Consider the following 12,661-nt stretch of genomic DNA (forward strand, 5'->3'; position numbering starts at 1 on the left):
CATGTCCACACACTCAATCAAACAGACTCCAACCTCTCCACAATGGCCAAGACCAGAGAGCATTCACTGAAGTCTGGTTCTCAGTATAAAAGATTAATCTCAGGAGAGCGAGAGAGAGAGAGAAAGGTAGGGTTAATGCCTGTTCATTTAGCCTACATTGGATATCAATTTGGGGAGTGTTTCTGCGAGCAGCCTCATCGGAGTATTTCGATTTATTGATTTATGAGTTAAGTTGAAACTGCACCATAGGAAAAAGGGCCTCGTTCTGTTCATATGGGAATCGATACTACAACTCTAAATGTTGAGAAACGTGAGAGAGAGAGAGAGAGAGAGAGAGAGAGAGAGAGAGCGAGAGAGAGAGAGAGAGAGAGAGAGAGAGAGAGAGAGAGAGAGAGAGAGAGAGAGAGAGAGAGAGAGAGAGAGAGAGAGAGAGAGAGAGAGAGAGAGAGAGAGAGAGAGAGAGAGAGAGAGAGAGATGTTGGAACATTACACAAGGTTACTGCCTAAAGTCTCTGTGATTTAATTTAGGATCACGTTTACCAGATAACAGGCAACAGCCTCTGTTTCCTAAGTTGGAAAACAAGACAAAGGAATAAGAAGGGGAATGAAATAAAGGATTTATTCACAATACCGTATTGCTATTGCATTATATATCAATCACAGTGTATTACTCCTGGGTTATTCAAATATCTGCACCGTTGATATATCAAACCATCTTAGTTCATCATTTCACCTGTCAGTTTTCATGTGAGCGTCGAGGGGAAATAACATTAAATGTATCTATAATATCAATGTGTCACCATAAATATTCATTTTCGATAAGTTATTCCATTCAGGGTCAGATAAAAGCTTGAAATAATATGAGAGAAATATCATCTAATGACTTTCACAGCTGTGGATGAAATATTAAACAGAGGCCTCCAGGGCACAATAGCTATGTGATTGTTAATAAAAACATTTTAAGTGAAGTTGATTGCTTTAAGAAAGAGGGAGAGAGCAAAATAATTGGATTGCATTATGGTGCATAGGTTTGCATTATGTGTATTGGACTGTATTACTGATGCATTGGAATGAATGCAAGTGTTGCATTAGCTAGAATTAATGGGCCTAAACATAGATACACTAAAAAGACAATGACCAATGTAGACATATCACCTGCAAACTTTGAAACGGAGTGGACTGCCTATTTCTGTCACATTTTAAACACAGTATATTTTATGAAGGCTACATAAACTATTCATAAACTCTTCATAGATGCTTCATTTGACCTTCATTTGAAATGAAAGACAATGGACTGTCTGTTATGTAGGCCTACCATTTATGAGTATTGGGGTTTACTTCCAGGCTGTCCAAGTCTTGAAGAATCCCCAGTCTAGACTATCCTTTACCGCTGCAGCCATCTATCTCAGAGACAGTCTTCTGACCCAAGGTCATTCTATTTTTGATCTTCTATTGTCACCAGGCTTGTTCAAATGTACCTCACTCTCTAGAGAAAGAGAGAGAGCGAGAGAAAATAAGAAAAGTCTGCTGTTATACAGATACATTTTCTCTATGGTCGGAATGCAATAGGTCCATTTATAGTGCTTTCAGAAATGTAATCTAGCTTGGCGGTGGAGAAATGTAGCCTGCCTTGGCTTCAGGTGATTCTGATAGCAGACTGATAACAGGTAAAGCCCTAGACGTTCTGCTGAGCATCCTGAACAGTGTTCACTCCCAACTCTTTCCTTTCTGCTGTCTGTGTGTGGCGATGACAATGCAGCCAGGGAGATTTGCCCACCTCCTTTCTGCCAATTTCCTCCCAGGCTGATGAGATGCTTAAGCAATGTTAACAGAATACAGAACGATGGGTGGAGAAGAGTGGGAATTACAAAATGCTGAGCAGCAATTTCCTTTACAGCATTCCTTAGGCGGGCTCTTGGACCCTAAACACATTGACTCTCTCCCTGAGGGTGGAATAGGGTTAGATATGAATGTAAATGGACTGAAAAAAGAGACTGCTGAGTCCACACACAGATGGTTGTTTCAAGCTGGCACTGGCAGGGTGGCACGTGGCTGCCTTGGCACGCCGCAGCATCTGGCACGGGTGGCATGGAGGAAAGCACACCCCGCCAGAGTTGGTTTATCTCACCACCCAGCATTCAGGAAGACAATAGCTGTGGAAATGCAGTTTCCGCCTCCCCGCCCTCCCCTGCTGGGGTGTTGGTTTCGGACGTGCATGGGGAGGGAGGGTTAGGGTTTTATGGTAATCTCATTCTGTGGTTGACAGATTTACTCTGGGCTGGGTGGTCGCTGGGAAGAGAAGAGAGCGTCTTTCACTAAACAAATGAGAGGTTTTACTGACTAACTGACAGGCCGGTTCCTGTGGCAGCACAGCTCTCACTAAACTAAAGCACACTTGAATGAATCGATTGACTTCCCACCTTCTCTGGCTAACAATCACTTCCCAAATATAGTTGTCAGACTGCAATCTCTATGTGATTATGTAATTGGTTTTAAGCTTAGTGTTCTTCTCAGGAACAATGATGGTGATTATGTAACAGACAAATTACATGGCTGCCTAGAGGATGATGGAGGAGAAGCCTGGATGCAGCCTGAAGCCCAGAACCAAGGATTACAGCAAACTCAAGAATAGGTTTTGATTACATTACGAAAATGGCGAAAAATAAACAATGTTATTTTTGAAGTAAGTGATATTGAACTTACTGATCTTTTCTATTGATCTCTTTAGTTTTGAGTAGTTGTCGGTATCGGCAAGATGTTAATAAAGTAGAAAGTTAATGACTGTTTATTTTCTTTTAAGGAAAAAGGCTGAATTTAGAAATAGACAACCAAATCCAATCCAGAATGAAGAGATAACCAGTGTTCCCAGACAATTGACAGCTATCCTTAACTGGGCCATGCTAAATCTTTATAACAACCACAGATATGTAGGCCTATTTTATAGCACAACATATCTACCAGAATTGAAAAGTAACAGAGAATAGGATGGTATCAGTGTTAGTCACAGCTCTAGATTCTCCTGTAAATGTCCTGAAACCAGTGTGTGTTCCTGTTCTACACACAGAGCCACCTCATCCTCCCCTGGATCTGTGTTGTTCCTACCGCAACACAACTCATTACTGGGGCTCACTGTCTGCACACCACTGTGTACCCATATTGTGTGGAGATCCTGCAAAGTCCCCATAATCTGGCACCGATTTTCCATTAAAGCAGCCAAAGCTTAACCACATTGAGACATGTCTAGGGATCCACAATTAAAACACACACACACATGCAAGCAGTGGCACACACACTCACACACACACACACACACACACACACACAGCCAGACAAAATAATCTAAAAAGAGGTGATCCAGAATACATTGTTGTTCCTCTGATTCAAACTACTACTTATATTGTGACACAGACATAAAGGCTATTGATATTTACAGCCATGACCATAAGGAGGCATTACAATAAACCCTCCATGAGTCTCCTGCAAGCTCATAGAAAACAGAATAGAACATTTTATAAATACTTCTAAGTTAATTCCTTGCATTCAAAATTGCTGCCAGAGCCAAGACAGTATAAGAATTTTGAAGGTCTGTCCAGTGCTTGGCTGAGGCTCCAATCGAGAGGAAGGACTTCGAGTGGGATTAGAGGGACATTGGGCTCATCCAGACCCTTCAGAAGGACATAATGGTGCAATAGTCTCCAGCAGAGGGGCATCATTAACTCACCACAGACAGAAGTGCTGCTGGGCTGAGGCTGACAGCTGAGAGGGAGCAGAAGAGTTGCAGTGATTAACTGGGGCCAAAGTTCAATACTACTGTCGGTCATTGAGAAAAAAACATTATGCTTGGTTTTACAATCCACTATCTATATTAGACCAATGTTAAAATGGTAATGACATAATAGCTTCTTTTGGTGTCTTTGGATTTAATGAAACATGATGAACAATGAATTCAGGGATTTTTTGGGGTTTTCTAAGGGAAGAAGTGTTGAATATGAGTAGGAGCAAGAAGGTGGTGTCATACGAGTGAGTCACTATGAGAGAGACTGAAAACAATCACACACAGTGCATACATCACATTTCACACTTTATCTTAAAGACATGGTAATGGTGTTATTGTGTGAATGATTTATGACAGACACACACAGTCACAGACACACATGCTGCAAGCAAAGCGACAGACATGCAGCAGACGCATTCTCTTTTGCACACACTCAATGCTGATAAAGCGGATTCAGCAGCAGTGGGCTTTTACCTCACATCCTCAATCAAACATACACACACACACACACACACACAGCGACACCATTCCTTCGCATGCCTTCACACAGAGATAAGCCTCTCAAGTGAGAAAGACTGAGCTGATCAAACACCTCACAAACTCACAAACACACCCTGCCTGTCGCTTCACCACGACCTCTTCTCAGATTACTGCTTTCTGATGCAATTATCGCCCATACAGTGGGGATTATGTGTTCACTTTTGTTTCCCAGTGATCTGTGTCTGCCATCATTCTAATGTGTCCTCTCTGTGCACCCTATTCTCTGGAGTATCCTAACAATGACTAGCTGACCTTGTCTCTATTTAGCTGCTTCCACTCTCTGACGCTAACCCACAGGCGTTACCCGACAGGGAAGGGATTGGAACATGGGGAAATGATTCCCATCGGATGTAAAGGAATACGAATGGGAGATTATGGTTCACTGCTGTGGAAAATGGTGAGAGTGAGGAAGGGGCATTATCCGCTTTGCACTGTTTGGACTGTTTTTCCAGTCTTTGTATTATGGATCAATCATTAAAAGTACTAGCTGTAATAGCACAAGAACTGCCCAGTTCAGCATTTGCTGAATTAAGACTGGCAAAAAGATGACTACTTGTGCAAGAAATGATATTGTCTTTTGAAAATGCTTCCACAACACTTTGAAAGTCACCTATCTTCAAGTATTTTTATGAAATAATATTGATTACTTGAATCTTCTCTTTGTGCCAGACTGGGTTAAAATGATTTCCGTTTCATTTTTCTGTATTTATTTATCTGTACATTTATGCGGTGCACACTGCAGAGAACACCGGAAGAATTATCACTGAATTATCACAGTGAATTATTGTAATGTTTATGTGTCAATTAATCCCATAAGGGATGGTTTGCCAACTGGCGATTTGACACGAAAATAAAATGTCATTCATTCATTCAGTCATTCAGATAGGGTGATGGGGAACTCGTAACGCTAACAATGCTGTGTGTGTGTGTGTGTGTGTGTGTGTGTGTGTGAATGAACAGGGAGGGGGAATCAGTATACAAAACCATGCTAGAGCTGTCACAAGCCAAGCCAAAATTGGATTAGGGAAAAAAAAGGAAGAGGGAAAAATTGGAAGAAGGAAACGGCTACTTTTTTTCTCCCCCTTGCAATAATTTCATTTCAAATTCAGGGCAATGAACGCATAAACACACTGTTATAGAGACGGGTAAAGTTAATGGAATATTTATATGCAGACTCCAGGATCTTTCTTTCTTTTTCTCAGCAGTCAGTTTTTTCCTTCGTTTTACCTCTGCCTTTGTTAGGCTTTGACACCATTTCTGCACCTCCAAGAGGACTGTGGTTCCATTGGCGGCAGTTGAAAAATCCTAGTAGAGAGCACGGAAATGGGAGCTGTGATTTGTCAGGGACTATTAGCTTCTCACCACACCGACTCACATAGAAATCAATGCAAAGGAATAACGGACCGCCCCACACCATGCTTTCTAAACTGTGCAGGAAGATTCAATAAGCTAATGCAGAGAGGGAGGGAACATTGTTGTGCTGGGAAAGCGATGACGGAGGAGATTGAGAGATGGAAGCCGGATAGACTCTTATTAAGTATTCAACTACATGGCACAATAGTTACAGCACATACAGCACTGTAGCTGAGATTTCCATTTGCCCCATACTGTGAATCCTCCATACAGCTATTGTGCAGTCACGGCCCAGTTATACTACAGGATTTACAATTTCATCAGGGGCCAGTGGCAGTGGCAGTATGGAAACGGAGTGTAAGGCTGTACTGTTACTGTCATGATGTGGCATCTGATAAGTTCAAGTTTAACACAGTGGACATTTTTTAATAAGACAACCACCTTTAGCCTACGTGTTTTTATCTGCATGCAAATTACAATAGTGGCATCGAATGTTGATATATGGTCACTATTTCAATGGAGCAGACCATTTATGCAGCCAAGTTGGGTGTGCTGAATCAGGTATTCACTATGCATGGTCTCCACCTAGCACCCTCATGATCAAATCATCCTCCAGTTAAGCTGGCTGAGGCTGATAACTCCTTCTAAGATAACAAGCATTGAGTGCAGATGACAGGATCAGCGTGTGGTGTTGCACACTACCATTTCAGATATCATTTCAATGGACTGGGCTGCTTTTCAGAAACTATAGTCCTTTTACACAAGTACTACCTGATGTAATATAGCTGAAATCAAAGCAAAATCACATGAGTCATTTCCCCTTTAAAATAATTGCCTTAGGCATCTGTGTGGAGAGATCCTTCTTGGCGCCAACAGCACATTGTTATATTCTTCCATTTCCCAGCTTAGAGACAGCAACAGACCTCCTGGGTCGCTCCTGCACAGTTGTACAGAGGCCATTAAATAAGACAGTAACACCTGGAAGAAAGGGAGAGGCAGCGAGAGAGAGAGAGAGAGAGAGAGAAAGAAAGGGGGGAAATCAAGCTCTGGCAGGAAATGTGGTAGAGGATGCTTATTATCACACAAAATAAAAGAACTACCTCTGGTTCAACACCAGTGGCGGCTCCTGAAAAAATTCTCAGGAGGGGCAATTTTTCTGATGATTTAGGTGACCTACACACATTTAAAAAAAAAGATATGTCCAGCAACAACATGAAGACAGGGGCAGCATATAAGTCAATACCAGAAGCATTTATTGACTGATCTCAAAAGTGTTGGCTACCAGGGTTGGTGGAGCCCTCAGTTTCATCTTTGCCTCGCAAAGCTAACTCAAACACTCCGCAAAACTTCACACACTGGATTAGCCGGCTGAGGATGTGGCGGTTCTTGCTAATGTCGTAGTAAATATATTTGTTATAGTGAATATGGAATATGATATGTTGAGTAAAATGTTGTGCTAAGATCTATTTAGGTCAGGAGCTGGTTATAAGTTCTGTTCCTATCCAATAACAATGGACAAAAGGGTCCTATCTTGTCAGCCTTGTCAGCAGGTGGCCAAGGACAACACCCACGCCATAGGCCTCTCAGTTCTTCCAACTCACGAGTTCTTGCTCTGAGGACACACACACACACAAACACACACACACACACATCATCACTGTTAAACACACACACACACACACACACACATCATCACTGTTAAACACACACACACACACACACAAAAATCCCCTCTCTTAGGCTGAACATTTGAAGACAGAGAACCCGACTCAGAGCCAATGCAACAGTGACAGTAGCCTGGAGGTGACCTCGCCCAACTCATCAGGACCAATCAGAAGATCAGAACTACTAGATTGAACCTACTTCATTTATTGCATAAAATGTCTGCACACAATGTTTCGGGGCTCTCTTCAGATAATAATAATAATAATAATAATATGCCATTTAGCAGACGCTTTTATCCAAAGCGACTTACAGTCATGCGTGCATACATTTTTGTGTATGGGTGGTCCCGGGGATCGAACCCACTACCTTGGCGTTACAAGCACCATGCTCTACCAGCTGAGCTACAGAAAGTGGATACTCATGGATGCGCATTGCAATTGTAAAATGTCAACACAATTGGAGACACCACGTCATTTTTGGAGACATGTTATTGACAGTAAACTATTGTAGATGCGACTGCTAACTAAATAAAACATTTTAGCTGGCTAGCTAATCATCTTAGCTAAATGTGGGGCAAACAATTCAGTTATTTACCGTTAATTTGAGGGATTGGGGTGAAAGAAATCGAGTTACATAGTGATACTTTACGATATACTGTATTGACAATATCGCAATATTTTAGCGCTAGTTGGCTGTACCTGCACCAAAACACCATTATTGTTCCTTCATAGCTTGTTCTCAATCTTTTCACATTGGGAGCCAATTAGTTTTCAGCACTTTTATTTCCATGACTGATCAAAACTCGTTCTCATGGCTTTCTGATCCCTCTGCAACAGACATATGGTGCGCAATAAAATCACAGTATCGAATCGCAATACGTATAGAATCATGAGACTCGCAATGCTGATGCATATATCTTATCGTGAGGTTCCTGGCAATTCCCAGCCCAAGTTCATTTGCCACAACAAATCTCTTCGCTAGCAAACGCGATGTCTTCTCCAAAACGACAATGTGTCTCCAGCAATGTTTACTTTTTTGACGTTCTATGGCATCTCCACTTTCCAAGCATATATGACCACATGTAATATTTTGGTAAGTGATGCAAATAGTGAACTATGTAGGGCCAGGATGTAAAATATATGTAGCTGCAGCAATTTCTCTTATCTGATATGGTAAGTAATGGGGCTTAATTTATTGCTCCCTAAGAGTTTGACGAACGGGTCCGTGAACGCGATTCCAGATATATTTACCTCTGAATAAACTGCCTTTATTACACCATATCCACATCCAGTAAACTTGTGATTATCAACACTAACCTCATCGTTGTGGCGGCGGACAGCTAGCCTGTATCCCTCGTCATCCAGTTGAGTGGCAATGTCTTTTTTCGTTCGTACCAATTTTTGGAAAATCCTCGGGTGTAGGACTTTCCGCCTTTAGTAGAAACCTGTTGAATTATTAAATTTGGTCTGGGAGGTCCTAATTGTTTCGTTGCCAATTTATCTTAATTTGTTCGCCGACAAAAAGGAACTTCTTTCAAAGACACAATCGAGTTGGACTGAAGCCTAGCCATTTTGATAGTAGTAGTGAATTGATTGAGGCTGCTACCTGGTCTTTTCTTAGTTACGTTCATTCGTGGTTACGTTATGTATGACGAAAGCGCGTAAGTGCAAGCCCACAGACACCCATAGAGAATGTATTGAAAGCTTTGAAATGTGGAAAAAATAGATTTTACATGACAGGCTATGAGAGACTTCTGGGCGATTTTCAACCTGACTGAAATCGCCCAAAAAACGGGCGGGGCCATTTGAAGCACGACTTTAGCCTGATTTGACATTTAGTGGCTGTCAGATCAGACGTGAACACTGATAACTGCTGTTGCCGTGATATAATTTTTTATAAATTTATAAAAAATATATATATTTTTTTTTTTTTTTTTTTTTTTTTTATAATTGATTAGAAAAAAAATCCCTTCCTTTTCCCGTTTGGCAGTGCGTCGCCCATATCGCCCTATTGAACAAGCCGTCCCTGTTCAACACACACCTGTCATATTGTTGTAGAGAGTGGGGGAGGAGGGGCCATTTGTGGTTGGAATAAGTGAAGTAATCTTGTTGAAGAAGTATCACCATGTACCGGAGGATGTGGCTGGCATTATAAGGGCTAATTTCCCTCATTGATTCAGTAAACAATTTGTTAGCCTACATTTGGTTACAGTGCGTGAATAATACTTAAGATCCCTAATTAAAACGCGTTTGTCTTTGAGTTTCCTCTTTGTAATAACAGGTAGGCCTAGAAGATCTGTAGGTTATGATGAGAATGGTTGGCAGAGCAGACAGAACTTCTGTGATCAAACAAGTTGGCCTAAGATTATCATAGACAGGAGGATGAAGGATGTGAAGTAATTAGGTGCAGCTACTAGGGAAAATCGTGCAAGCAATGGCGAATGGAGGTTCACTTACAGTGGTGGTAGTCAGTGATGGGTCGTTCGCGAACGAACGGCTCTTTTTGAAAATTATCTTTTTGGTGAACGTCGGGAGCCGAGTCGCTTCGGAGAAAGAGCCGTTAATTTGGCTCCCTGATTTGCATACTGCACTGCTTTTTGAGCGCAAAACAACGTTTTTCTGCAGATACTGTAAGTTATTCTCTAAAGAGTGTGACTCCACACTGCAGAAACAAATAGTGGGAGAGCGTGTCAATCTGGTCCATGCTTCATTTTTTTTGCAAGCCATATAATAATTTGGCCAGGTAAAAATGTATTTGAACGCGCATTTCACGATCTGACATAATGGTAGCCTACCTTTTGTGCTTTATATTGGATATTTGCAATTTGTTTCATGGTTATAGGTAGATTTCTAAGCATTTTGAACGAAGAGCCGTTTGGGAACCAAATGAGCCGGCTCTTTTACGTGAACGGAGCCAAATGAGCCGGCTCACCGAAAATACTCGGAATGCCCATCAGTTGCGGTAGTGTAGTTTCTCTCTCTGGTGATGTCCATTGATGTTCTCATTTGAAGGGAGAGCGTTGTAACGGTGCCCTCTAGCGAATATTTAGAGAAAAGTAGATGAGCGCATTAAAATTCACTCAGTTGTCGGTTCAGCCTATTCTGTCTGTGTGTTGTGTTACAGACCCACGTAATTTATGCCTATCACAGGAGGCTGCTGAGGGGAGAACGGCTCATAATAATGTCCGGAACGACGCAAATGGAATGGCATCAAACACATGGAAACAATGTGTTTGATGCATTTGATACCATTCCACTGATTACCTGAGGGCTATAGAAACTTATTAAAGGCAAGCATACTATCATCATCAAGACAATGTTCACACTCACAGGGCTTTCTCAATCCAACCGGTATGTAGCCTACTTGCAACAGGAGAGATTTTCCAGGGGATTCTGTCATTTCATTATTTTGGATAAAAAAACGACTACAGGTTACACTTGAACTTCTAAAACCTGGTATATATATATTTATATATCTTTAAATATTTTCCATTTGTCCTGCCTGCAAATTGATTTTGATGAACAAATCAAACCCCCCAAAAATCCATTGAATCCATGACCTTGGCCTATTTTATTTATTTGTATTTTATTTCACCTTTATTTAACCAGGTAAGCCAGTTGAGAACAAGTTCTCATTTACAACTGCGACCTGGCCAAGATAAAACAAAGCAGTGCGATAACAACAACAACAACAACAACAACACAGAGTTACATATGGGATAAACAGTCCCTCTGTGGTATGTAATAGAGCCTACTGATTAAAAAAACATATATATTTGTGACAATGGACCTCCTAGTCCACAGCCCTATATGTACAACTAGACAGTATATTGATTTATTAAAACATTTAGACCTATATCACAGGGGGGACATGCCCTCTTGAGAGATTCCCCTCAATAAGCTCACACACATTTCCTTTTGGCATTCATAACCAAGATCCAAACCCAGACTTACAGCACAGTATACACACACACACATTGCCTGTTATGTCTTCAGCGAGTTATAAAGTCACCACTATTCCTTTTTCTTTGGTACCTGCCAGAAACATGCCTTGGCGCTCTTATTTTAGGCCCTGCCACCCATTGATCTGACAGAGAAGTGTCTGAAGAGGGTCAGTGTCATGAGCAGCTGTTTGGCCAGTCAGAGCAGCGAGCAGCATTTTGGCATTCGCTCCCGCAGTTGGACCAGCGAATTACATACCATTGAGGGACTGCAGGTAAGGGACCCATTTTTTCACCCTCTTCTTCTGCTTTTTCATTTGGAAAACCTTTGCTATATTATGGGGAAACATTTGTGTTAGCAGGCTAAATGCTGTGGAACCTAGATTCTGGACAATTCTAGGTCTGAGGTGCCATAGACTAGAGGCAATACTGTGCAGTGTAGTGTCTTATTTAAAGATTAGTCTTTAAAGGATCATCTTGTGCTATTGTAAAAGTCTTCTGATCCACACTGACAAAAGAGTATTGTGTAACAGTGTGTAGAGGTAGGGAGGTGTTTGAGGAGGTTACCTGGCACTCAAACCTCATGGTAAGTGTGTAAAGTAAGTAATTGTGCCTGTAAATGTGCGCATGATTTGTGTGCATGTGAAAATTTGTTTGTGATATACAGTTGAAGTCGGAAGTTTACATACACTTAGGTTGGAGTCATTAAAACTCGTTTTTCAACCACTCCACAAATTTCTTGTTAACAAACTATCGTTTTTGCAAGTCGGTTAGGACATCTACTTTGTGCATGACACAAGTAATTTTTCCAACAATTGTTTACAGACAGATTAATTCACTTATAATTCACTGTATCACAATTCCAGTGGGTCAGAAGTTTACATACACTAAGTTGACGGTGCCTTTAAACAGCTTGGAAAATTCCAGAAAATTATGTCATGGCTTTAGAAGCTTCTGATAGGCTAATTGACATAATTTGAGTCAATTGGAGGGTGGCAGCATCATGCTGTGGTGGTGCTTTGCTGCAAGAGGGACTGGTGCACTTCACAAAATAGATGGCATCATGAGGAAGGAAAATTATGTGGATATATTGAAGCAACATCTCAAGACATCAGTCAGGAAGTTAAAGCTTGGTCGCAAATGGGTCTTCCAAATGGACAATGACCCCAAGCATACTTCCAAAGTTGTGGCAAAATGACTTAAGGACAACAAAGTCAAGGTATTGTAGTGGCCATCACAAAGCACTGACCTCAAGCCTATAGAAAATGTGTGGGCAGAACAGAAAAAGCATGAGCGAGCAAGGAGGCCTACAAACCTGACTCAGTTACTCCAGCTCTGTCAGGAGGAATGGGCCAAAATTCACCCAACTTATTGTGGGAAGCTTGTGG

Source organism: Coregonus lavaretus, assembly GCF_964263955.1.
Source record: "Coregonus lavaretus genome assembly, chromosome: 3".
Classification (NCBI taxonomy): Eukaryota; Metazoa; Chordata; class Actinopteri; order Salmoniformes; family Salmonidae; genus Coregonus; species Coregonus lavaretus.